Here is a 27,404-nt window from a genome sequence, read left to right as displayed (position 1 = left end):
CACATACTGACTAATGTCACCGCATGCTGACTAAGGTCACCGCATGCTGACTAATACCACCGCATACTGACTAATACCACTGCATACTGACTAATACCACTGCATACTGACTAATACCACCACATACTGCCTAATGCTACTGAATAACATCCACTGTACACAAATCATTATCACCTCATACAGTCATATAGAGGTGGACGCGGCTCCACACAGGTTCTGTACTCCATATACATTACATTGCAGTTATATCAGGTGACTCACAGGGGGCGTCTTCTCAGAGTTCAGAGTTCTTCCCTTTTCATTTTCTTCTCCATCTGCCCTGGGCCATTATGAGAACGTCTTTGAGCCATGAATCCACAGAATCTGCCAGGCAGACATATCATGCTCCTCACTCTGGCCCCATCCTCATCTCTCTACAAACTGCACATCCATCTTTACTGGCCCCTTTACACCCTTGTTTAATGAGTATGCTGACGCTATGTTGTGCCCCTTATATAGTATATATCCCCCCCTTATAAATGCCCCCCTATAGTGTCCCCTTATAGATGTTCTTCTCTCCCCCTATGTTGTCCCCTTATAGATGGTCCCCTCTCTCCCTATTTTGTCCCCTTATAGATGTTCCCCTCTCCCCCTATATTTTCCCCTTATAGTCCCCCCTCTGCCCCTATGTTGTCCCCCTCTCCCCTATGTTGTCCCCTTATAGGACCCCTCTCCCCCTATGTTATCCCCTTATAGGCACCCTCTCCCCCTGTGTTGCCCCCCCTTATAGATGGCCCCCTCTCCCCCTATGTTACCCCCCTTATAGATGGCCCCCTCTCCCCCTATGTTGCCCCCCCTTATAGATGGCCCCCTCTCCAGGGGTGTCTCGTCCTATCCCCGGGCAGCGCGTGCATCAGAGTGCTCCTTGTGCGCTGGGGCTGGGACTTCCGGCACAGGGAGCGTCTCAAACGTATGCTCGCTGTACCGGAAGTCCTGGCCATAGCTGTACAGAGATCTCTATGATGCACGCGCTGCCGGGGATAGGACGGCACACCCCTGGCAGCCGCGCATCATCCGGGGGTGACTGGAGCGTTGTGGGCCGGCCGATCCAGTCTTCCTCCTGGCCCAGTGACTCCTACGGTAGGGGAAAGGAGTCACAGGGTCAGGAGGAGCACTTGCCAGAAGTGCCCTATGGCTAGTCTGGCCCTGTGTACAGATAGTTATCCCCCCTTCTTTTTTTATATAGACATCTTTAAATAACATTAATCTATTAAAAGTAAAAATTTCTCATAGGGATGTTTTAGCTTAGAAAAGAAGATGCCAAAGAAAGGTATAATTATGGGTTGGGATATTTCCCTGCACTCAGCACACTTCCTGTTCAGTAATCTTATTCAAACATATAACAAGACTTTAACATCGAGAACAATAGTTCACAAGAAAATTCAAATGCCAAGTTTTGTACCTAATAAAATATCTGGTTTTACCAAGTTTTATACTTTATACTTAAAAAATAAAAAATTTCTTTAAAGGGGTTGTCCGGCGATAAAAAATTATTCACAGAATAACACACATTACAAAGTTATACAACTTTGTAATGTATGTTATGTCTGTGAATGGCCCCCTTCCCCGTGTTTCCCCCCACCCACGCTAGACCCGGAAGTGTGGTGCATTATACTCACCGCATGTCGTGTCGTCCACGGTCTCCGATCGTCAGCAGTGACGTCTTCTTCGGGAGCTTGGCGGATCTTCCAGAGTTCCGGCCGCCCTCTGCAGCGTCATCCGAAGGTCAGCCACGATTGGCTGAGCATAACTGTGCTCAGCCAATCGCGGCTGAGCGGCTGATGACGCGGCCACGTCATCAGCTGCTCAGCCGCGATTGGCTGAGCACAGTTATGCTCAGCCAATCGCGGCTGAGCTTCGGATGACGCTGCAGAGGGCGGCCGGCACTCGGGAAGATCCGCCAAGCTCCCGAAGAAGACGTCACTGCTGACGATCGGAGACCGTGGTCGGCACGCGACAGGTAATGTATAGCGCACCACACTTCCGGGTACACGGGTGGGGGTGGTGGGACACGGGGAAGGGGGCCATTCACAGACATAACATACATTACAAAGTTGTATAACTTTGTAATGTGTGTTATTCTGTGAATAATTTTTTATCGCCGGACAACCCCTTTAAATGTTAATTAATATTGAGTATGGTAAGACTAGTTATATTCTTTGGTTGTGGGAGTATATCGATCTCCTCAGAAATTGTAGGGATCCCCAGTCTGAATAAAAAAGGAAACATTGTGCACCATGATCACTAGTAAATGTGCAGCAAGAAGAAGAAAGGAAGAACCAAGTGCTTTGCTTGTTTTTATGCTGCTATTACAGACGTAAGGGCCCAACCTCCTGCTATTCTACTGAACCAGAGTTATATGACCATAGTGATCACTCATTGCAGTCACATTGGGTCTCATTTACTAGCGCTGCGGAATCTGTTGGCGCTATACAAATAAATATTATTATTATTATTATTATTATTATTAACAATGCATCAATTTTAGGCTGTTATGCTTGTGCAGTTTTCTTTTTCTGTGAAAAAATTCATTAATGTGGTTCACGACCTATGTAAATCTGGAAGGTTTCTCTCAGGACAAAACTAAAACCTGACCATCCTGCCACACTAGAAGAGGCTGGTTTTTAGAATAGAAAACCCCATTAAAAAATTACTGTTTGTTTTGTAAATGGCTTGTGGTGCATTTTAACCCCTTCAAGACTAAGCCTATTTGGGCCTTAATGACCAGGCTCATTTTTCAAAATCTGACCTGTCTCACTTTATGCGCTCATAGCTCAGTGATGCTTTAACGTATGCTAGCGATTCTGAGATTATTTTTTTGTCACATATGGCACTTTATATTAGTGGCAAAATTTGGTCACTACTTTGTGTGTTTTTTGTGAAAAACATCAAAATATCATGAAAAATTAAAAAAATTAGCATTTTATGAACTTTGAAATTCTCTGCTTCTAAAAAAAGAAAGTCGTAGCACATAAATTAGTTACTAAGTCACATTACCAATATGTCCTCTTTATTCTGGCTTCATTTCATAAACATATTTTACTTTTTTAGGGTGTTACGGGGCTTAGAAATTTATCAGCAAATTAACACATTTTCGTGAAAGTTTCCAAAACTGATTTTTTTAGGGACCAGTTCTTTTTTTAAGTTGATTTAGGAGGCTTGTATACTGGAAACTCCCATAAGTGACCCCATTTTGGAAACTACACACCTTAAAGAATTAATCTAGGGGTAAAATGAGCATTTTAACCCTACAGGGGCTGGAGCAAAGTATTCACCATTAGGCCGTAAAAAAATGGAAAATTAAAATTTTCCAATAATATATACATTTAGATTAAAGTTTCTCATTTTAAAAAGGAACATGATAGAAAAAGCACCCCAAAATTTGTAACGCAGGTTCTCATGAGTACAACGGTATCCCATATGTGGGCATAAACCACTGCATGGGCACACAGCAGGGCTCAGAAGGAAGGGAGCACCAATTAGCTTTTTCAATGCAGATTTTGCTGTAGAAGTTTCTGAGCGCCAGGTGAGTTTGCAGAGCCCCTGTAGTGCCAGCGGAGTAAAATCTCTCCATAAGTCACCCCATTTTGGAAAGTACACCCCTCAGAGAATTCATCTTGGGGTAAGTTGAGCATTTTAACCCCACAGGTATTAAAGGAAAGTATTCAAAATTAGACAGTAAAAATGAAAAACTTGAATTTTTCCAATAATATGTTAGTTTAGTTTGAAATTTCTCAATTTCACAAGGAACAAGAAAAAAAAAGTACCCCAAAATCTGTAACGCAGGTTCTCCTGAGTAGAACGGTACCCCATATGTGGGCATAAACCACTGTATGGGTACACAGCCGGGCTCAGAAGGAAGGGAGCGCCAATTAGCCTTTTCAATGCAGATTTTGCTAAAGAAGTTTCTGAGTGCCAGGTGCGTTTGCAGAGCCCCTGTAGTGCCAGCGGAGTAAAATCTCCCCATAAGTCACCCCATTTTGGAAAGTGCACCCCTCAGAGAATTTATCTTGGGGTGTAATGACCATTTTGACCCCATAGGTATTAGAGGAAAGTATTCAAAAGTAGACAGTAAAAATGAAAAACTCGAATTTTTCCAATAATATGTTCCTTTAGTTTGAAATTTCTCAATTTCACGAGAAACAAGAGAAAAAAATTACCCCAAAATTTATAACGCAGGTTCTCCTGAGTAGAACGGTACATCATATGTGGGCAGGGCCGCTTTAACCAGAGGGCACATGGTGCACGTGCACCGGGCCCACTGGTTAAAGGGGCCCCCCGAGCAGGCCGGCCGTTGCTATGTGCGACCAATGCGGTCGCACAGGGCTCCGGCCACCAGCCTGTCAGGGGGGAGCGCCATGGATGGGTAATCTACTTACCCCTCCATGGCGCCCCCTGCAGGGCCCCCCCGTCCGCGGCTGCCCCCGTCCGCTGCTGCTGCGGCGCTTCAGCGCTGCAGCAGCAGCGATACTGACAGAGAGAGAGCCATTGGCTCCCTCCCTGTCAGTCACTCTTGTGGCCGCACTTCCTGCGGTCACAAGCGGGCGCACTCTCCCTCTAGTGCCCGACGTCACTGGAGCGTCGGCGCGAGGGTAAGGGGAGTGCAGCCTCTTGTGACCGCAGGAAGTGCGGCCACAAGAGGGAAGAGAAGAGGAACGCGTGGACCTAGGTGAGTAACAGTGTTTGTTTTTTTCAATGTTATATGGGAGGGGGAGCTATATACTATGGGAGGGGGAGCTATATACTATGGGGGGGGGGGCACAGGGGGGCTATATACTATGGGGGGGGCACAGGGGGGCTATATACTATGGGGGGGCACAGGGGGCTATATACTATGGGGGAGGACAGGGGGCTATATACTATGGGGGAGCACAGGGGGCTATATACTACTGGGGAGCACAGGGGAGCTATATACTATGGGGGAGCACAGGGGGCTATATACTACTGGGGAGCACAGGGGGCTATATACTATGGGGGAGCACAGGGGAGCTATATACTATGGGGGAGCACAGGGGAGCTATATACTATGGGGGAGCACAGGGGAGCTATATACTATGGGGGAGCACAGGGCTATATACTACTGGGGAGCACAGGGGGCTATATACTACTGGGGAGCACAGGGGAGCTATATACTATGGGGGAGCACAGGGGGCTATATACTACTGGGGAGCACAGGGGGCTATATACTACTGGGGAGCACAGGGGGCTATATACTACTGGGGAGCACAGGGAGCTATATACTATGGGGGAGCACAGGGGAGCTATATACTATGGGGGAGCACAGGGGAGCTATATACTATGGGGGAGCACAGGGGAGCTATATACTATGGGGGAGCACAGGGGAGCTATATACTATGGGGGAGCACAGGGGAGCTATATACTATGGGGGAGCACAGGGGAGCTATATACTATGGGGGAGCACAGGGGACTATATACTACTGGGGAGAACAGGGGTCTATATACTATGGGGAGCACAGGGAAGCTATATACTACTGGGGAGCACAGGGGAGCTATATACTACTGGGGAGCACAGGGGAGCTATATACTACTGGGGAGCACAGGGGGCTATATACTACTGGGGAGCACAGGGGGCTATATACTATGGGGGAGCACAGGGGGCTATATACTATGGGGGAGCACAGGGGGCTATATACTATGGGGGAGCACTGGGGAGCTATATACTATTGGGGAGCACAGGGGGCTATATACTATTGGGGAGCACAGGGAGCTATATACTATTGAGGAGCACAGGGGTCTATATACTATGGGGGAGAGCACAGGGGGGCTATATATTATGGAGAGCACAGGGGGGGCTATATACTATTGGGGAGAGCACAGGGGGCTATATACTATTGGGGGGAGCACAGGGGGGCTATATACTATTGGGGGAGAGCACAGGGGGGCTATATACTATAGTGGGAGAGCATAGGGGTCTATATACTATTGGAGAGCACAGGGGGGCTATATACTATTGGGGGAGAGCACAGGGGGGCTATATACTATTGTGGGAGAGCACAGGGGGGCTATATACTATTGTGGGAGAGCACAGGGGTCTATATACTATGGGGAGAGCACAGGGGGGCTATATATTATGGAGAGCACAGGGGGGCTATCTACTATTGGGGAGAGCACAGGGGGCTATATACTATTGGGGGGGAGCACAGGGGGCTATATACTATTGGGGGAGAGCACAGGGGGGGCTATATACTATTGTGGGAGAGCACAGGGGAGCTATATACTATTGTGGGAGAGCACAGGGGGGCTATATACTACTGGGGAGAGTGCACAGGGGGGCTATATACTAATGGGGGAGCGCACAGGAGGGCTGTATATAACTGGAGGAGCACATGAGGGGCTATATACTACAGGGACACCTTAAAACTATGGAGGCACAGAGGGGTGTAACTATGTAGGGGTACAGAGGGGTGTAACTACTGTATAGGGGTACAAGGGACCTAACTACTGTATGTGTTGGAGCCTAAAATATTTGTCTGGCAGATTCTGGAGAGAAGATTCACAGCCAGGAGAAGACTTCAAGGTGGCCCAGGCTGGATGGAGAGAAAAAGAAAAGGTGACAGACTCTGATCGGAGAAGACGCCCCCGGTGAGTCACTGGATGTAACTGCACTCTGTTATAGGGTTGTAGTGTTAGGGGTCATGGTGTGGCGGTATTATGTAATAATATCATTGGCGATATCTTTCTGTTTTGTTCAGTGCAGTTTTTATGTAATATGTAATCACTGTATGGTGGAAATAGTGTTATAAGGTAACTACTGTATGTATTGGGGCTCTTGATACAGTGTGGGGGCAAATTCAGTACATTATACAATGTGCCGAAAGGGAAGGGGGGGGGCCCACTCTTGAGGGCTGTGCACTGGGCCCACCAATGTATTAAAACGGCTCTGTATGTGGGTATAAACCACTGTATGGGCACACAGTGGGGCTCAGAAGGGAAGGAGCGCCAATTAGCTTTTTCAATGCAGATTTTGCTGTAGAAGTTTCTGAGCGCCAGGTGCGTTTGCAGAGCCCCTGTAGTGCCAGCGGAGTAAAATCTCCCCATAAGTCACCCCATTTTGGAAAGTGCACCCCTCAGAGAATTCATTTTGGGGTGTGGTGACCATTTTGACCCCACAGCTATTAGAGGAAAGTATTCAAAAGTAGACAGTAAAAATAAAAAACACGAATTTTTCCAATAATATATTCCTTTAGTTTGAAATTTCTCAATTTATTGAGGAGCAGGAGAGAAAGTTCACCCCAAAATCTGTAACACAGGTTCTCCTGAGTACAACGGTACCCCATATGTGGGCATAAACCCCTGTATTTTCAGTGCAGATTTTTCTGAAGAGGTTTCTGAGAGCCAGGTGCGTTTGCAGAGCCCCTGTAGTGCCAGCGGAGTGACCCCCCCCCATAAGACACCCCATTTTGGAAAGTGCACCCCTCAAAGAATTCATCTTGGGGTAGGATGAGCATTTTGACCCCACAGGTATTGGAGGAAAGTATTCAAAATTGGCCAGTAAAAATGAAAAACTCGAATTTTTCCAATAATATGTTCATTTAGTTTGAAATTTCAAAATTTCACAAGGAACAGGAGAAAAAATGTACCCCGAAATCTGTAAAGCAGGTTCTCCTGAGTAGAACAGTACCCCATATGTGGGCATAAACCACTGTATGGGCACACAGCAGGGCTCAGAAGGGAAGGAGCGCCAATTTGCTGGAGCAAAACCGCAGCTACTAATAGTTATTAGAATAGCGCAGTTACTAAAATACAATAAAGAAAATGAGATTACAGGTAACGTGGGGTGGTTACGGACAGTCTGGGGTGGTTTCCGGGTAATCTGGAGGTGGTTACGGGCAACCTGGGGTGGTTACGGGTAATCTGGGGTGGATACGGACAACCTGGGGTGGTTACGGTGAACATGGGGTGGTTACGGGTAATCTGGGGTGGATACGGACAACCTGGGGTGGTTACGGTGAACATGGGGTGGTTACAGGCAACCTGGGGTGGTTACGGGCAACGTGGCGTGCATACGGACAACCTGCTGTGGTTACAGACAACCTGCTGTGGTTACAGACAATCTGGGGTGGATATGGTCAACATGGGGTGGTCACATGCAACCTGGGGTGGTTACGGGCAACGTGGGGTGGATACGGACAACCTGCTGTGGTTACAGACAACCTGGGGTGGTTACGGGCAACGTGGGGTGGATACGGACAACCTGCTGTGGTTATGGGGTGGTTACAGGCAACGTGGCGTGGATACGGACAACCTGCTGTGGTTACAAACAACCTGGGGTGGTTACAGGCAACCTGGGGTGGTTACAGGCAACCTGACGTGGATACGGACAACCTGGGGTGGTTACAGGCAACCTGACAAGGATACGGACAATCGGCTGTGGTTACAGACAACCTGGGGTGGTCACAGGCAACCTGACGTGGATACGGACAACCTTGGGTGGTTACAGGCAACCTGGGGTGGTTACAGGCAACCTGACAAGGATACGGACAACCGGCTGTGGTTACAGACAACCTGGGGTGGTTACAGGCAACCTGGCGTGGTTACAGGCAACCTGGGGTGGTTACAGGCAACGTGGCGTGGATACGGACAACCTGCTGTGGTTACAGGCAACCTGGGGTGGCTACAGGCAACCTGACGTGGATACGGACAACCTGGGGTGGTTACAGACAACCTGGGGTGGTTACAGGCAACCTGACAAGGATACGGACAACCGGCTGTGGTTACAGACAACCTGCTGTGGTTACAGGCAATCTAGGGTGGTTACAGGCAACCTGCTGTGGTTACGGTAAACATGAGGTGGTTACGGGCAACGCGGGGTGGTTACGGACAATCTGGGGTGGTTACGGATAAACTGAAATGCTCATAGGTAATCTGAGGTGGGTACCTGTAATCTGGCGTGGTTACGGGCAATCTAAAGGGGGACGTTGGCAATTTGGGGTGGTCAGTGGCAAGGTGCGGTGGTCAGAGGCAAGGTGCGGTGGTCAGAGGCGACTGCCGTATCGGCGGTCACTAAGAGGTTAACTGCCGGGATCCGGGCTCGGCGCGGATCTCGGCAGTTGCGGCGGGTGCCCGGCTATCACTGACAGCCGGGCCCCGCCGGGGATGACAGGAGTGCAGCTCCTGCGCCCCTGTCATCCCGTGGACGTATCGGCACGTCCATCTGCAGGAACTGTATGCAGATTTGGACGTGCCGGTACGTCCATATGCGACAAGGGGTTAAAGGACACACTGACTTGGCTGGTTTTTGGCCAAAAATGACGGGTTTGTCTGTTTTTTTGTCCAATTGTGTTGCACACCTTTACTAAATGTGTCGGTACACTAAAAATGGACAAAAACCCAACAGTTTTCTGCTGAGAACACCTTAGTAAATCAAGCCCGAAATGTCCATTTGAAAGAAGCTCTAATGGCTGGAAATCATGCATCCACTGGATCATGGCAAGTGATGCACCAGGGAGTCTATTGGGCCGCTGGTTTTCACCAGAGTCCACCGTATGGGCGGGTTCACACTACGGAATTCTCGCGGACAATGTCCGCGGAATTCCGTCAGCGGTCCGCCCGCACATCTGGCCGCATTTTCGCCGGCCCCATAGACACCATTCTATGGGCCGGCGTATTCCGCTATACGCTGAAAGAAGTGTCATGTCACTTCTTTTACCGGATCGCGGAATACACCGGCCCATAGAATGGTGTCTATGGAGCCAGCGGAAAAGCGCGTGCCCGTGTGGGCGGACAGCTGACGGAATTCCGCGGACATTGTCCGCGAGAATTCCGTAGTGTGAACCCGCCCTATGGCAGGGTGAGCTTGCTGAGGCAGACGACAACCAGGTTGCTACCCCTAGCACAACTTGCTTGGGAGGTGTAGAAAGGTGCAGTGTAGAATCAATACATGATACGGACTCAAGGTCAGGAACAGGCTGGGAGGTCAGGGCTGGCGGCAGGCAAATGAAGTCAGGAATGAGGCAAAAGGGTCTGATACATGGTTTGGAAAAAACAGGCTTGGGAACACTTTCTTTTTAGACTAATAGACTGGTGCGCTGGCCCTTTGAATTCCACAAAGCCGGCGCGCATGCACCCAGGGAGGCGGGGACTCACGTGCTAGCCAGCAGAGATGGCGCAGGGAACACGGAGAGGCACCGAACTTGCGGGTGCACTGGTGCCCTGACACCCAGGATGCCGCGCCACTCACAGCCGGAGGTATGTGTGTGTCTGTGGCCCGAGGGTTGAGTCATGGCCACAGCTGCAACAGAATCCTAGGTCATTTTCACTGAAAATCCATATCTTGCTCACTAATTCCAATTTGCCAATTGATCAACACAGTAGGGTTTCTCTAGGTTGAACCTGATGGACTCTTGTTTTCTTTCAACCTTATTAACTATGTTACTATGTTGCTAGGTGAACCAGTACTTCTACATTATAATACAAGTGAATGTGTGAGGTTAAAATTGTAATTGTATAGGTAATTATGGCATTAGTAACCGCCAAAAGCATTCGCCCAAAAATATGATAACCAGGAACAAGGCCTTATCTGGCTAATCAAAAAGCCATTAAAGATTTGTACACGTTTGTCTTCCATCTTAAAAGTAATCCGTCATCACATTTGCCCCACCCTCCTCCAAGTTAATCTACAGTACACAGCAATATGCAAAGTGCGTACAGCTGTCTACTGTTGTTACATGGTTAACGTGGGCTGCACCTGTGGTCATGTATTCTGTGATCTAGACTGCTCTAATATGGCCATAATATAGATACATGTTAGAGTATATATTATTTCACATGGTTGAACATAGAAAATGTTTACCCCTATCCTTACTTAAAGGAAATGTCACCAGAATTTCAGAAATCATGTGACAGGCAGCTCGATCACAATAAGCAGCATCTTTCAGAAATGTAAAGGCTAGGGATGGTCTGAACCTGCCGAGGTTCGGGTTCGTAAGAACCCGAACTCTCGGCAATGATACAGCGGGAGGACTGCCTGGAAAACTGGGATACAGCCATAGCCATAGGCTTTATCCCAGTTATCCAGGCGGTCCTCCCGCTGTATCCACCCGCTGCACGGAGCGGCCAGACAGCGGGAATCTGATGCCGAGCGTTCGGGTTCATACGAACCCGAACCTCAGCAGGTTCGGACCATCCTTAGTAAAAACCCTATTACACTAAATGATTATCTGCTAAATGAGCCAGATGTTGTGCTGTGTGATAGAGCCAGCGATCAGCAGATGCTCAAGCAAACCTTTAGACCTATCAAAAAATAATTTGCCTTTGGCCGCACATCTCAATGTTAATAGGAGATGCAGCTATTAGCTAATTTAAGAAGAGGGCTGAGGGTAAACCAAGTGATCCACAATATTCCACCACTTAATGTCAGATACAATGTACAGATCATAAATTATGTACAACGTTTTCACTAACATGCTGTTAAAAAAAAAACGTATCCAATAAAGAGATATGATAATTTACTTCCATAATATAGTTCCATCTAATGTTCAAAATGTAAATCAATGTGCAGGTGGATATTTAGGAATTCTCCTCATGGCCAGTGCCCTGCATAGTGGTTCTCCATTCTAAGCAACAAACAGCTGCATGGTGGATGTGCATATTGCTAAATAATTTGACCACTAGGTGGCACCATACTATGTAAGTAAATGTCATTTGTCATAAGTGGATCGTTTTTACAGCATGTAAAAGGTAAACACTGGTATTTTTTGTGATCTATGCAGTTAAGGTGAAATATAATGGTGAATAAAACACCTTTAGGCTACGTATATACAACGGACGTTATTTGGCACTCAAAACAATGCCCGTTGTTTTAAATGAAAAATTGCACTGAAGTCTATAGACACCGGTTGGAAATGACATGAACATTATTTCATTGTTCGCATTGACGTCAATGCAAATCATTGCATTATAAAAGGAACAGCCGTTGTTTTTATTGAAAACAACGTCCGTTCTTTTCATATAAAATACATTGTGTGAACATAGCCTTAAAAATGTAATTACATTAACCTTATCATTTTCTTCCAGACATAAACATTTTTGTCATTGTAAAAATGACACCCAGGGAAAGGATGTTACTTTAAGGGCATCTTACTTTTATCCGCTTTTATTCTCCCTGTGAGTTCCTGACTGTCAGTCACCAGGACAGTGTATGTATTGCACAGTACAGAAGCTGATTTGACTCAGCCTTTTGTTATGAAGTTAACTAATAGCCAAGCACTTGCTTGACTGCACTGAGCTAGGAGTGATACCTATGACCCATAACACCTCCCCTTTACACAAGCTGTGTGCTCACTCTCATACACTGTTCTGCAAACAGGAAGTTTCCTGGCTCTTATTCTCCACCCTGGCTGCTCCAGGCAGCACACACCCTTTCCAGACCAACCTTAAATCGTAAGGCTCCCTAAGGAAACTTTAAGAGAAAAAGAAATCCTGGAATATTCCTCAGTATTTATTTCTTTCTGTCCGGCCGTAGCACTTTGGATTGTTTCGTTCATGCTGTAGTATAGACTGCAAACACTTTCAGGAACTTCAAGGTGAGTACAAACCTGTCAACATGGCTTCAGGTTAAAGCTTCGGTTCTAAACAGTAACATTTCCTGTGTCTTGGTGTTACATTGTCATTGGAGACCTAAAATGTATTCGAGTTGTCGACTTATTATTTATTTCCGTCATTGGATTGTGAACTAGTGATTATTATCATAATTCTTTCTGTGAAACCTATGAAATGCTGCAATCCATAGAATGGACCAAGTTACTTAAGTGAACAATGACCCTTGAGATATATATATATATATATATATATATATATATATATATATATATATATATATAATATTAATGATAGTATTAAGAATATAAAGTATATTATTTATATTGGTTTAGTGTATAATGTGCTGTACTCAACTGGTCTAGCTACATTGCTAAGCAGGTTCCAGCATGCAGACTGAATACACTGATATTCCACAGCAAGGAATAGTTAAGGAAGAGCTTATCCAAATGACACATAGGGTTTTATGTTAATGTATGTTGATTAGAGATGAGCGAACACTAAAATGCTCGAATGCTTATTATTCATGTCAAGGGTTTTTCCATACCCTGATGCTTTATCGAGTAACAAACCCCATTAAAGTCAATATTAGAATAGAGTGTTTCTTCAGGAGCCCCTACTCGGCAGAGGGGAGGGCATCTAGTCCACCTGAAAACCTCAGAAAGTGAATGATACAGTACGGAAATGGAACGGGAACAGCAGGGGGAACAGGCATGAGTGCATCCAAGACTCCAAGGCCACTGTATTAGCTGTGCTAGCTGCTTACTATTCCATCTAATGCTGGTATACTATACGGTATGTCAGGTGCTTTTTCTGTATCACACAGGGATATCACTAGTCTTAAAAAGCACCTTTGGGTAGCTGTGGATTAAAGGGGTTATCCAGCGCTACAAAAACATGGCTACTTTTACCCCTCTCTTGTCTCCAATTCAGGTGTGGTTTGCAACTCAGTTCCATTTACTTCAATGGAACTGAGTTCCAAACCCCACCCAATCTGGAGACAAGAGAGGGGGAAAAGTGGCCATGTTTTTGTAGCGTTGGATAACCCCTTTAATACTAGTACTCCTACTGCATATTCCAATACATAAACTGTAGCACAGTATACAACTGCATATACTAGCTATATACTAGTACCATTATACAGTACCACTATCGGTATTAGTATACTGGTATATTGTATGTAATATAGATTTTTTTGTGTGTGTGTGTCACACTATGAGATTACTAAAGTCAGCTAACGTGTCGGCACAAAGTGTGTGGTGGTGCACGTGGATAGTAATAGCGTAAATCCAAGAACTTTTTCGGCACTCACCACTTGATGCATTTAGGTTTATTATCACATATATCGAAGATAAAACATTACACTGTAACAGACAGGACGTGTTGCGACTAAATAGCCGTCCTCAGCTGAGGAAGACTATTCAGCTGCAACGTGTCCTCTCTGTTCCATTGTGATGTTTTATCTTCGATATATGTGCCAATAGACCTAATTGCATCAAACTGTGAGATTACTAGTCCTGAAAAGGATTTTTCATATTTAGGAAATAAATGACTCTTAGGCCTCATTCACACATCCAGTGATCCACGAAAAACCTTCCCTTTTTTTCCCCTGATGGGCGTCACATCACCCCAGTATGTATTTCACTACAAGTAGGCATCCCATCCCTCCGGTATGTTGTTCACATATATAAACCCCACATGGCATTCCCCCAGTAGATTGTACCCCCACATTAGGCCCGTCAGTTAATCAGCACAGCACACCCCACCCCACCCTTCCTATTCTCTCCTCATCCTTCCCGGTAGTGTGCTGGCCTTTCTACACCCCTGTAGCCACTTTCCTCTGTGAAAAAAAGACAATGTGACACAAGTGACGTTACTCGTACACCACAGTGCAGGGGAAGGGAGAGTTTCTGCCTCTGGCCACAAGCATGGTTGCCATGGCCTGCCCCTTGTGTCAGCTGATCCCCAACAAGGCTGTCAATGCGGCAACAAGGATTGCAGCCAGGAGGTGAGGCGAGTGAGGGGTTTTGCTGGTTCCGGAGCCACCATTAATCTTGCGCCTATCTAATTTCACTACTGGCATCCCTTGAATCAGTAAAAACACTGATCTTGTAGACTTTTATTGGGGAATCTGTGCCACAATCACGCTCCATGCTAGGACATGCCCTATTTTTTGGCTGCATGGATCATCTGAACAGACAGGCAGAAAATTGATCACAGGACATTTGAATAAGGCCTTATTGTTACATTCTAATTTCATATTGCATTTCATTCAAATACCACATAGCTAGATGTGCTGCAAACAAAAGAGGAAAGCTTAAATAATCCTGATGGATCAACTGCAGTCCAAAAAGATCTGCCGAGATTCATTGGGATTTGAAATGCATCTGTAAAATCAGTCATGACTCTGTTATGAACAGAAGCCATGGCAGTAATGTGAACAGAGCCCTAGGCTGCTTTTATCTTTCATACTTTAGCATAGTCACTATACTTATCACAAAACAGTTTGAGAATGTTAGGTTTTCTCAAACAAATTACAGCATATTGTGACCTTTGTGCAGTTAAGGAAAAGTCCAGTTGAAATGTGAAGGTGGCTGATTTAGTTAGGCAATGTTCCAGTCATTGTAGTCATAGTAATTACTTTCACTACTTCCACATTTTTATTGAAATAATGATCATTCCTTTAGTCAACACACCCACATGAAATATTCAGATGATCGGCTTAAACGTTGAGGAACAGCATATCTCTCCAAGCCTGGATTCCCATCTCATCTTTTATTTTCCATACCAAAACCTAACTAGATTTACCAACAATTTGCATTTTTTTTCCAAACTAGTCAATTGTATTAATTTTTTAAACCAGTAGTAAAAGGGAGTATAAAAATATCTGTTCATTTAAACAAGAGAAGTCCAAATTGTCTCAACACAAACATTTCTGGCACATCAGACCCCTGCTACCCCAACTGATCCATGGAAGATTAGTGGGGTCCAGAGTAGTCAAGCTCCACTGATCAAAAAGAATTAAAAAAATTTTGTGGTGGAAAAATCCCTTTGATTGATTTGACAGCACAGTAGTATCAGTTAATTTTCTAATGACCCAAGCAGATTTGTGGCATTGATGTTGGCCACTCCAGTGCTGTTGCTGTTACTTAGGATATATTCCCACAACGTATTATTATGTGAAATAACGCCTGATGTTTTTCAAATAATGGCTGTTATCTTATAATGACGTAGATAATGATCATGATAATTTTTAAGAGCCGTCATGATAAAAATATGGCTGTTTTTCACCTAAAAAAGACGGTTTGTGAACATAGCCTTAAGCTTTATTTGCTAAAAATGGAAAACTACTGTTAATGTTAAAACACAATACAGTCTTTTGTAATAAGCAAATATATTAATTCACATTAGTTGTTAATTATTACTTGGAGCACGAAAGGGCTAATGGCCCTATTCCACGGGTCGTTGGAGGAGCAAACGAGCGCTGTCAGCGCTCGTTTGCTCCTCGTTCGCCGCTCCCTGCCGCCGCTATTCAACGCGGCTGCAGCGAGCGGGTGAGTGCGGGAGGGGGCGGCGGGGAGCTGCGGGGGGGCTGCCCGGGGGATCGCTAGATCGTCCGGGCAGCCCATAGGATATAGCAGCGTCTGCTGACGATGCTCCTATTCAACGGAGCGACGGCAGCAGATCGCTGCTATATCAGTCGCTTGTTTTTCAACATGTTGAAAAACAAGCGACTGCAACGATCAGCCGACATGAACGATGTCGGCTGATCGTTGCACTCTATTCCACGGAACGATTATCGTCCGTAGCGGTCGATATCGTCCGAAAACGAACGATAATCGTTCCGTGGAATAGGGCCATAAGTCTAGTGTCAAAAAAGGATTTAATAATCAGCAGAATACAAGCTGATTTTCTATAGGACTATAGGTGCGTCCACATTAAGGCAATGAAGAAAACCAATCAATAAGGTCTAGAAACCTGTGCCATATAAGGGTATGTTCACACTGAGCAAATAGGGCAGAATTCCGCAGCGGATCTCTCTGCCATGGAATCCCGCCGTGCTCAGTGTCTCGATGTAAGTGAATGAGAGGGCACGTGCTCCTCTGCAGCCGCTGCTCTTCACTCAAAGAATTTACATGTCACTTCTTTGAGCGGAGAGGGCGGCTGCGGAGGAGCGCGCACCCTCCCATAGACGGGCTATGGATTACTGAGACAGGCGGGATTACTCAGTATGAACATACCATATCCTAATAAAGAAAGAAGCTTTAAATTACTGTGTTGGGCTATGTTCCCACTTTGTATCGGCGGAGGGCAGTCGTCTCGTTAAATAGACAGCCGATAACAATAATCGTGATCTATTTATCTTACAAGACAGCTGCCTTCCCTAATATTTTCCCAAAGTGGGAACATAACCTGATACTTACTTCTAGTGTATTTTAGTGAGGGTGAAAAAAGAACAAATACATTATCATTCTAAAGAATATATATATACAGTGGTGCCTTGAATTACGAGAATAATTCGTGCCGGGACCGTGCTTGTAATCCAAATCCACTCTTAAACCAAAGCAAATTTTCCCTCAAGAAATCATAGAAATGCAGACAATTGGTTCCACACCCCAAAAATAATGATTTATTATTCTGAATAACATGTAAAACAAATGAAACAAACATTCAGAAACAGCAGAATATGTGATAAGTTACTGTACAGGAATGGAGAGGATGGAAAACACAAGGGCTGACAGAGACTGCAGGGAGCATGAAGGAAGGAGCAGGGCAGATGTGGGCACATACATGCAGCACTCTCTGTCCGAGGAGAGAGGGGTTACAGCTATGAAGAGATTACCCCCACAGTCCTGTCCCCTGATGCAAGCCCCAGCCTGAAGTGGATCTGCTATGATTTGGAAGGTGAGGGAGACCTCCTGGGTCAGAGTACTGTGCTGTAGACCAGTGCTTCTCAATCTATTTCTAGTGGAGCCTCACTGAACAGACCAAGGCAATGCCTGGGCCTCACCAGACTGTGGTGAAAGTCCATTTAAAAGCTGAAAATAATGCTAGGGCTACCTTTCACCTGTCTCTCAAGCTCAATATACTAATAAAGCAAGTACAAAATAAATTAACAATGTTGCTAAAATGTACATTTTGGAGGACTGTGCAGATCATAGTTACTTTTGTGAAAACAGGCTCCCCAGCTGGGCCTCACCAACAACTAGGGGGCGCCTCACTGGTGAGGCCCGCCTCACAGTTTGAGAAGCACTGCTGTAGACCACGCTATGCAGACCGTGCCCCTCCTCCACTCGCACTCCCACCCAGTACAGGGAGCTCTTAAACCAAAGCAATGCTCTTAAACCAAGTGACAAACTTAAACCAAGGTACCACTATATATATATATATATATATATATGTTACATTGATAGTAAATACTAATTTGCCAAATCAATATGAATTAAAATTTTACTAGAAGAATAAAGCACTGTACAGTGGTGCTTAAAAGTTCGTGAATAGAGATGAGCGAACCGGGTTCGGGTTCAAGTCGATCAGAACCCAAACTTTCTACATTTGATTAGCGGTGGCTGCTGAACTTGGATAAAGCTCTAAGATTGTCTGGAAAACATGGATACAGCCAATGACTATATCCATGTTTTCCACATAGCCTTAGGGCTTCATCCAACTTCAGCAGCCACCGCTAATCAAATGCCGAAAGTTCGGGTTCGGATCGACTCGAGCATGCTCGAGGTTCGCTATCTCTATTCGTGAACCCTTCAGAAATTTGACACAAATCTTAAAAGTAGATAAAAACAACAAAATCAAAGTAAAAAGTATTACACTAGGTAATTTATTGATTTAATAGTGTTGGGTGGCAATATATGAACCTTTAGGCTAGGTTAACACACAGTAAAAATAAAGCTTGTCAATTACGGCCATTATTCTATACTGTACGTGTACTACCAGCCGACTTCAGTGGAGCGCAATATTATGTTGAAAATGCAGCCATATTATAACCTCAAAATTAAGGCCATATTCACACAGTGTATTTGGCTGTTAAACAATGGCCATTTTTGCAGAGTGCAACAATGGCAGTTATTTAACAGCACTGCTTTATTGAATAGCAATTTATGGAACCATGGCAGTAGTGTATATACCCTGTATACATTATGGCCGCACAAAATAATTGACATGTCCATTTTGTGTGGCTGCTATTCAGTGAACAGCAGCAGTACGAAATATCCCGTGCTTACGTTGTAAATGATGGACGTCATTTTAAAAACTAAAGAACGGAAAGGAAAAACGCCATGTCAACATGGCCTTATAATGTCATTGTCAGTAAAGCTACCCTTTCCCCCTGTGCCTGACTTTCTCCTATGAGAATAATCTAGGACTAATCATCGGATAAAGAACTATGTAGATAGAGGGCACTCACTGTTGCAATATGACTTTTTTGTTCATTCAATGCACGTCTACAGGCATCAGGCAGCAGCAGGTAGGGACACCAAGCAGAAATGTGATTGTGACACATGCACGCTTCTTCAGGTCCTGGTAGTCTGGGCTGCATTAATGGAATACATCCATAATCCCCAACGTGTGGCTCTCCAGCTGTTGTGAAAATACAATTCCCATAATGACCATAATAGCTGCAGGATATTTGTAACAGCTGGAAAGCCACAGGGTGGGATACAATGGAAAATAGGTTGCCACAAAATCTATTTGTACTTCCCAGCTGAACAAAATAAGCAGTTATCCAAGTTTTACACATCTTCATGCATTCACATATTATATAGGCGGCGGCAGCTCTGCCAGTAGTTTGATTATTCATATAATGTAAAGAGCAGAGGGAAACCTAACAATCTAAACAGCAGATTATCAGATTACACGTGATTGCAATGCTTTACCATAATGTCAATAAGCAGAAAATCCAGTTCTGCCTTTCTAAAGTGGATGCATTGTGAGTCTATAACATGTAATGTCATTCTGTCTCAGTTCTGTGACGTTTATCCTGGTACAGCTATACCAGCTCGAGGATATATATTACATTGCTTTGATACTGCCTGGGTAAGGGTCCATTTACATAGAAAGATTATCTGACAGATTATCTGCCAAAGATTTGAAGCCAAAGCCAGGAACAGACTATAAACAGAGATCAGGTCATAAAGGAAAGCCTAAGATTTCCCCTCCTTTCAAATCCATTCCTGGCTTTGGCTTCAAATCTTTGGCAGATAATCTGTCAGATAATCTTTCTGTGTAAATGGACCCTAAAATTTGGTGTGTTTAAAATACTGGGTAAAATGTCTAGCCACTCATCTGTGATCAATGCATAAATCTTGGCTGCACTTTCTTAGGCAATGTTCACACAGACAAAACACAGTAATCACCAAACTCAAGGAGAACGGTGAAAAAAACTCCAATGAAGTACTCAATCAAGAGTCTCCACTGATGCCCCCAAAAATTTAAATATGCAAAACAAGAGTCCGTGGAGTCTCGGTTGCGAGTCTCAAAACACGGGAATAGCCAGATATCTCTAGCCTGTTGCCACGGGGTGCCTTCATGATGGGGAGAGCACCACACCACCCTGATACATAGCCCCTTAAGTCCCACTCGGTTGCGAGTATTGGAACATAAATAGAGAAATACCAGGGTGGCCCCTTTTTGTCAATGTCTAACTCAAGGTACGAGTATTGCGATCATGACAAGGGCTTGCCAGGGCAGGCATCCATCCACAGACAGTTTTTTGGGGGCATCAGTGGAGACTCTTGATTGAGTACTTCATTGGAGTTTTTTCACTGTTCTCCTTGAGTTAAGTAATTACTGTGTTTTGTTGGTTGATTTTTCATTGCCCCATCTAGCCAGAATCCTACTCCACACTGACGAAGGGAAATACCCCGAAACAGCTGTCTGTGGATGGAAGCCTGCCTTGGCAAGCCCTTGTCATGATCGCAATACTCGTACCTTGAGTTATACATTGACAAAAAGGGGTCACCCTGGTATTTCCCTATTTATGTTCCAATACTCGCAACCGAGTGGGACTTAAAGGACAAGTGCCATGAAAAACTTTTTCCCAGTAATTGAAGCACATTACAAAGTTATATAACTGTGTAATATGCTTCAATCACCTATCTGCCTCCCTTCCCTGTCTTTTTCCCCCTCCACCCCCCACCAGGAAGTGTCCTGACTCACACAGACCTGATTACTGCCGTCACCGTCACCAAGCTCTTCTCTCAGCTCCTTCTCCTGTTACACTAGCCTCCCCCTCCCCTGCCTTGTCAGGTGACAGGCTTGCTCAGCTCCCATTGGCTGAACAACTGCAAGCCATCACTTGTCACATCTCACTTGCTTATCTTCCCTCTGACTGACTCCGGCACTTAGGCAGCTCCCCCCCTCCCCTCATACCCTCTCTCCCCCCTCCCCTCATACCCTCTCTCCTGCTGCCGTGGACTCAGTGAAGGAGTCATGTCACTAGAGAAGATAAGCTGAGCAAGCAGAGTCACCTGACAAGGAGGGGGAGGGGGGGGGGTGTAACAGAACCTAGAGCAGCCCTCCTGCTGATGACTCATCCTCACAAGAAGAAGCTGCCTGGTGACGGTGACGACAGTAATTAGGTCTGTGTGAGTCAGGACACTTCCTGGTGGGGGGTGGAGGGGGGAAAAGACAGGGAAGGGAGGCAGATAGGTGATTGAAGCATATTACAGAGTTATATAACTTTGTAATGTGTTTCAATTACTGGGAAAAAGTTTTTCATGGCACTTGTCCTTTAAGGGGCTATTTATCAGGTTTTCAGGGTGGTGTGGTGCTCTCCCCATCATGGAGGCCCCCCGTGGTAACAGGCTAGAGATATCTGGCTATCCCGTGTTTTGAGACTCGCAACCGAGACTCCACGGACTCTTATTTTGTATGTTCACACAGAGTATAATAATACCTCCGTTCCCAAATGCCTCGGAGCTCGAACACTTCAGTATTCAAACAAAATGTCCACCTGTAGTTTTGTTCGGTACTCGAACATTTTCGTATCCAAACAAAATCAGAGGAGATAACTGTGAGCTATTGTCCAGCTGCCAGTTATTGAGGTGTTCAGGAGCCTTGCTTCTCTCCACTGCAGGGAACAGCTCCACCATTCTGCCCCAGCTGCTGGCACCCGCTGTTTCTTGCGGCGGGGAGAAGAAGCAGCGGCCCGGGGAAAGCACCGGCCGGAGGCTGCAGGACCAAATGTGGGGAGAGCTGCCACTGGCAGAGCAAGGGCCCTGGCGGCCCGGAGTCCAGGGATCTGGGGTGGGCTGGAGGAACTGTTTTTTACTGTGGGGAGAAGCAAAGGTGGAGCGACAAGTATAAACAGCCACCCGCTCCTGCCTCTCTCTCTGCCTCCGCTGCGGGGAACACACTGTAAAGAAGCGTGGATTCCTGTGATTATGGCTCCTTTACAGTAAGGAGCGTAAGTAGATTGTAAGCCCTTGCAGCAGGGTCCTCTCTCCTCTGGTACCAGTCTGCCATTTATCTTATTCATGTAATGTGTCTTTGATCTTGTAATGTTTCTGTTTGTTAACTCCTATAACTTGTATAGTGCTCTGGAATCAAGGGTTCTTTAAAAATAAATAATAATGTGGTGTAGTATGGGAGAGAGGTTGATGCCACTGTTTCGCAGATGTTATCAGTGGTATGATACAGATCAGCCAGAGATGGTAAGTGTCATGACGCCAGTGCTAGTCCAGCACACAGGTGTGATGTTGGTACCTGCTTTGTATAGAGGCTGACTGTGTTCCCTAGAAATGGTTTGTGATCTGCCAGTTTGTGGTGGCTCACTTGGGCTCTTGTCACGATAGTCCTGAGTGGCAATTGACCCACCCGGACTATCGGTACCGCCACCCACAGAAAGGGGAAAAATAACTTAAGGTGTGAGGCTAGTGTGTATAGGTGCTGGTGCAGAGGAAAGGATGACTGAGTCCCAGTGATGAAAAAATATAAAAGCTTTACTGTACAGTCTCTCAATAATACAAAACCCTTTAGCAGCAAATAGATAAACCTTTATACGGGTTCTAGTACTTAAAATAGTTTGTGATGAGGAGATACTAGAAGAAGTAGAGTAGGGTAGAGGTAGTTGTAGCGGTGCATGAAGAGTTTAGAGTAGAGGAGAGCAGTGTAGAGGAGTTTGTCAAAGGAGTCCTAAACTAATGTAGTACTGTGCTCTGCCGGACCTTGAAAGAATACTTGAGAGTGAGAAACACTTGTAGCCGTGTATAGACTATAGTCTGACCACCTTCTGCCCTGCTTCTCATCCTAATAGGGTGATACAGGCCCCAGCCATGGTTATATGGATGATGCTAAGCTTCCAAGGCTTCCCAGTTACCTGCACTGTAAGATAGGATACATAGACCTTCTGGTAGCTTTTTCCTATCCAGGCTAGTTCCTCTTGTGTATCAGGATATTGCCTTGCACGTTTTAGACTGGTTTAAGGCATGGGCTAGGATGATCCCTGACTCTTCTCCCTCTGTAGTGTCTAGCACTGCATAGTAGATATAAGAGAAGTACTGAACGAAGTGTCTCTAGTTGCATCTGACCACACGTGTCTTAGACTCGACTCACTTAACACACTGTCTGAACTAAACTGAACTGACTTCTTCCCACATGAGGCTAACTAGCTACTTCCACAGGGGCTGTGTGTGTGTGTGGACAGGCATAGGCAGAAGAAGAAAGAGCATCTTCTATAGGTCAGCACTGAACACATGGTACAACAACAGTAACGCGTTGCTAGCTTTAGCTGTGCAATGAAATAACAAGGTTTAGAAATAACACTGGCACCTAGTGGTAAAACTACGGAATACTATCTTCATCACCACTGAACCTGAAGAGAGAACTTTACGACAGGTACCTAAGGCACTTAACAGTGGGACGCCACAATAATAAGTAGTAGTGCAAGATGCACCACTACTTGCTGCTACTCTTTACACTCTGTGGGCCGGGTGCTCTACACCTGACCCATGTAGTGTAAAAAACAATTAAACACATTTAGGCCATGTGCAGACTATGTAAGAGACCGGCCGTTCCGTCACCTGGCCGGGTCACGGAACGGCCGGTCTCTGAAAAGTTCATCCCGGCTGGTACTGCAGTACTGGCTGGATGATCTTTGCAGCCCCAGAGTTCTGATGCGGGCGCATCTGTGTACGTCCGCATCAGAACTCCCCACAGCACACTATGGAGCGTGCAGCCAGAGCCGCTCGCTCCATAGTGTGCATTGACATGGTTTTCTGTGACCGCTATTCAATGAATAGCAGCCGCAGAAAACTGACATGTCAGTTGTTTACGGCGCTGCTAGGGATCCCGGCTGGAGCTTATACTATGTCTATACGCTCCGGCCGGGATCCCATAGACGGCAAAGTAAGGTATAATTTCGTAATAATCACAGCCGTTGTACAACGGCCGTAGTTTTACGAAAATATACGTTGTTTGAACATAGCCTTACATTGTTCCCTATGGGAACACACAGCCTGGTTTTCAAACTGCTCGGTTCAGGACCAGCCTTCCAGAACTGATTGTGGCTTTTAGTGCCCTTACTGTTAAAGTCCTTAGGTGCAGTAGTTTATTTTAACTGCATGATGTACACGGTTAAATGGTGAGGTAATGGTGAGGTAGTCTCTTGTGTCCCGCCAATTATCCTCCCACATTGTGACTGCTAAGCAGTAAAGATGTCACCAGGGGCCAAGAGAAGACCACTAGGCTTGCCCTGATAACAATTCCTTACTTGACCCCATGCCCTCGCCGCCCCCCTGTTCTGCTGAGCCTAGCAATGCTTTGCCATGTAACAACATAATGTTTCTTATCCCAATATAGTGCAGGTTGGGTGACCAATAAGTTAGGGCCCTCATACACTAAGCCATTATCTCCCGAATCAGGCAGATATTGCTTCATGTAATAGAGATGGCGATCAGCTGGCTTTGTTTTTCAGCTAGTTTAAATATCATCAGCTATTGGCCACGCAACACTCCATGTAATAGGTGATGCGCAGTCGGCAGCTGATAAAAAGCTTACTCTAGTATATAGAAAATAATAAAGTTATGCTTACCTCTCCACCCTCCCTCATTTCCCTCCTGCCTTGTCTCTGCGCCCCCCACTCGATGCAGCAAGCTATCACTGCAGAGACAAGTTCGGAAGTGTCAGTGGATGCAGTCAGTGGGGGATGCAGTGACAAGGCAGGAGGACACCGGGGGGAGTATGGAGAGGTAAGCATAACTTTATTATTGTCTATATACTACAGAATACCCCTTTAAGGCAAGGGCTGCAGGACATTGCTAACGATGATCAAACCATGTAATAGGCTTGGTTAGCGAGTGTCGATGTAGAAGATTGGCGCTCACTTACATTGCACATCAGGCCATGTAATACAGCCCTTAGCAGGAGCTTAGGACCAATCACGTCTTGTGCCGGCTTTCCATACCTCCGTAGCCTCATCGTTTTTATTCATGGTCCTGCTGGCTACAGGTGGCCTTAATTGATCTCTTTAAGCCCCGCTAGCTTATATTCAGTTTAGCATCCAGCTTTCCTAACATCCTGACTTTCAGCTCTTCTTTGAGTTTTCTTTTGCCAGATGTTTTGGATCTTACATTGACCTCCTGGTAGTGACCTAGCCTGTATGACCTGCTTTTGCTGTCTGTCTAGTTTTGACCCTTTAGCATGTTTATCTGGTATTTCTCCTGTCTTGTGATTCTGCTCATATGTTTCTGGCTGGTGTTTACCCGGCCTATCTGATATTTCTCTCCTCTTGTGCACTTATCCTTGTGTAGGGACTAGGGATGGTCCGAACCTGCCGAGGTTCGGGTTCGTACGAACCTGAACTCTCGGCAATGATTCCTGCTGTCTTCCACCTCCATGGAGAGGGTGGATACAGCCGGGGGACGCCTGGAAAACTGGGATACAGCCTATGGCCTCGGCAGGTTCGGACCATCCCTAGTCCCTACACAAGGATAAGGGCACAAGTTGTGGGCTACCATTTACGGTGTATAAACCTACAAAAAAATCTCCACAATAACAACTCATAAATTTCAAAAATAAATTTATTTTATTCAGACAAAAGAATCAGCCCTCTCATAAAATCATAAACACATTAGACACATTAAAAACCAATGGGTGGAATTTGGTACATAAATGGTAAATGGTATATGTTGTGAAAAAATAGTAATAATAATAATAATATTACCCAAAGCTAGATTTTTATAATTTTTTTCAGTCTTCTACTCTCCACAAAATGGTACCAATAAAACTACTTCTCACTTTCCCAAAAAAAAGCTCTCACATTAGTCTAATAACAGAAAACTAAAGAAAAATCAGTTTTTTTTAATTAGTAAAACAATATAAATTTGGTATCACTGTACAGAATCACAAAATAAAATTGTTTCATTTATATTGCACTCTGCAAAAAGAAGACACCAGTGGTAAATGACATATGGTAGGATTATTTCCTACATAATGTGACTATAAAACTCTCTTCTTTCTTTTTTACTATTCATTCAGTTTTTGACAAGTAGTATTTTATTTTTTGGTAAATAAAAGTTTTATTGCCAACAATTAAGATACAAATTCACTACACACTTAGCCAAACAATCCCCGCCAAACTAGGATCCCATCTGGGAACAATGCAGAAAACAATCGGCAACAGTAAACGAGTCAATGTGTCTTTCCAACCAAGATAAGATATATAGAACAGAAGAGAAAACATCCCATATCCCCAATTATGACATTGGGATAACATACAATTCACTAAAAGAAAGGGGTTCAGAAGAAGAGAATAGAGGGGCACCAAAACAAATAAAAAAAAGGACCAGAGGAGAGAGGAGGAGGGAAGGAGAGGAGAGGGGAAAGAAGAAAAAAGAGGATGGGAGGGAAGAGATTACGGGGGATGAAGAGGGATAATAAGAGAGCGTGATGAGAGAAGAGTCAAAAGTAGCACTAACGCCAGTTCTGAGAGACCCAAGTCAGAAGATCTCCGGATTCACTGTCCAAACACTACCACGTTTTAGTGAAGCTAGCTCTCTCTTTATCAGAATGAGTCGCTAGCTCGTCCATCTGCCTGAGTGAAAGAAGACAATCTTAAAAGTTTCCCGAAGAAGGAGGCGTAGTAGATTTCAACTTACGTGGGATTGTTTGCCTAGCAGCTTGCAAAAAATTACGCAGAAGCCCTCTTCGGAAAGACTTTGTAGATCCCACAGCAATAGACAAAAGACTAAACTCAACGAGGGCCTGGTGCTCACTAAATACACCTTATCATAAAGAGCAACCACAGAGAACCAAATGCCCATGATCCCGGGACAGGACCACTAGATGTGCTCAGAGAAGTAGTATTTTTTTAAAGGGGTATTACCATGTGCAGTAGTTATGCCCTATCCACAGTATCCACAGGATATGGCAACTAAGAGATTGTGCGGAATAAGACCACAGAGGTCTCCCCCAACGTGATCTTGAGAATGGGGACCCAAAATACACACTGGGCCAGGTATGTTCCTGTTGCTCTATTTATTCTCTACAGAGCTGCTGAAGAGGCTGCACTGGTGGCTCCATAGAGAGTGAAAGGAGCGGTGGTGTACATGGCACAAGGCATAACTACTATGACTAACTATAAGGCATAACTACTCCAGATGGGAATACCCCTTTAAGCAATCAGAATGATACATTATTGCATATCCCATTACTAGTTATAAAATTTGCAAAGTGCTCTTTTGCCAGAGACGCGTTGCGCCTGATAGATTGCTGACCTGAAAGATTTATCAAGGGATTAGTGAATTGGAGTTCTAGTCTGTCCGTAAAGGCTTACAACATGATTGTAACTGCAGAGA

The 27,404-nt window shown here is 45.1% G+C and overlaps 2 protein-coding genes across 3 annotated transcripts in view; both read left to right on the top strand.

Annotated features, from left to right (window-relative positions):
• LOC138785683 (tight junction protein ZO-2-like) overlaps positions 1-27,404 on the top strand; it is a 273,858-nt gene that overhangs the window by 31,896 nt on the left and 214,558 nt on the right. The gene's annotated exons all lie outside the window — the stretch shown is intronic.
• LOC138785679 (tight junction protein ZO-2-like) overlaps positions 12,381-27,404 on the top strand; it is an 87,851-nt gene continuing 72,827 nt past the window's right edge. The window contains exon 1 of the mRNA XM_069961867.1: positions 12,381-12,584. The gene's annotated coding sequence lies outside the window, so the exon portion shown is untranslated. The remainder of the gene's footprint in view (positions 12,585-27,404) is intronic.

Source organism: Dendropsophus ebraccatus, chromosome 3 (assembly GCF_027789765.1).
Source record: "Dendropsophus ebraccatus isolate aDenEbr1 chromosome 3, aDenEbr1.pat, whole genome shotgun sequence".
Lineage (NCBI taxonomy): Eukaryota > Metazoa > Chordata > Amphibia > Anura > Hylidae > Dendropsophus > Dendropsophus ebraccatus.
Note: the sequence above shows the minus strand (reverse complement) of the source record. Positions and strands in the feature narration are given on the sequence as shown.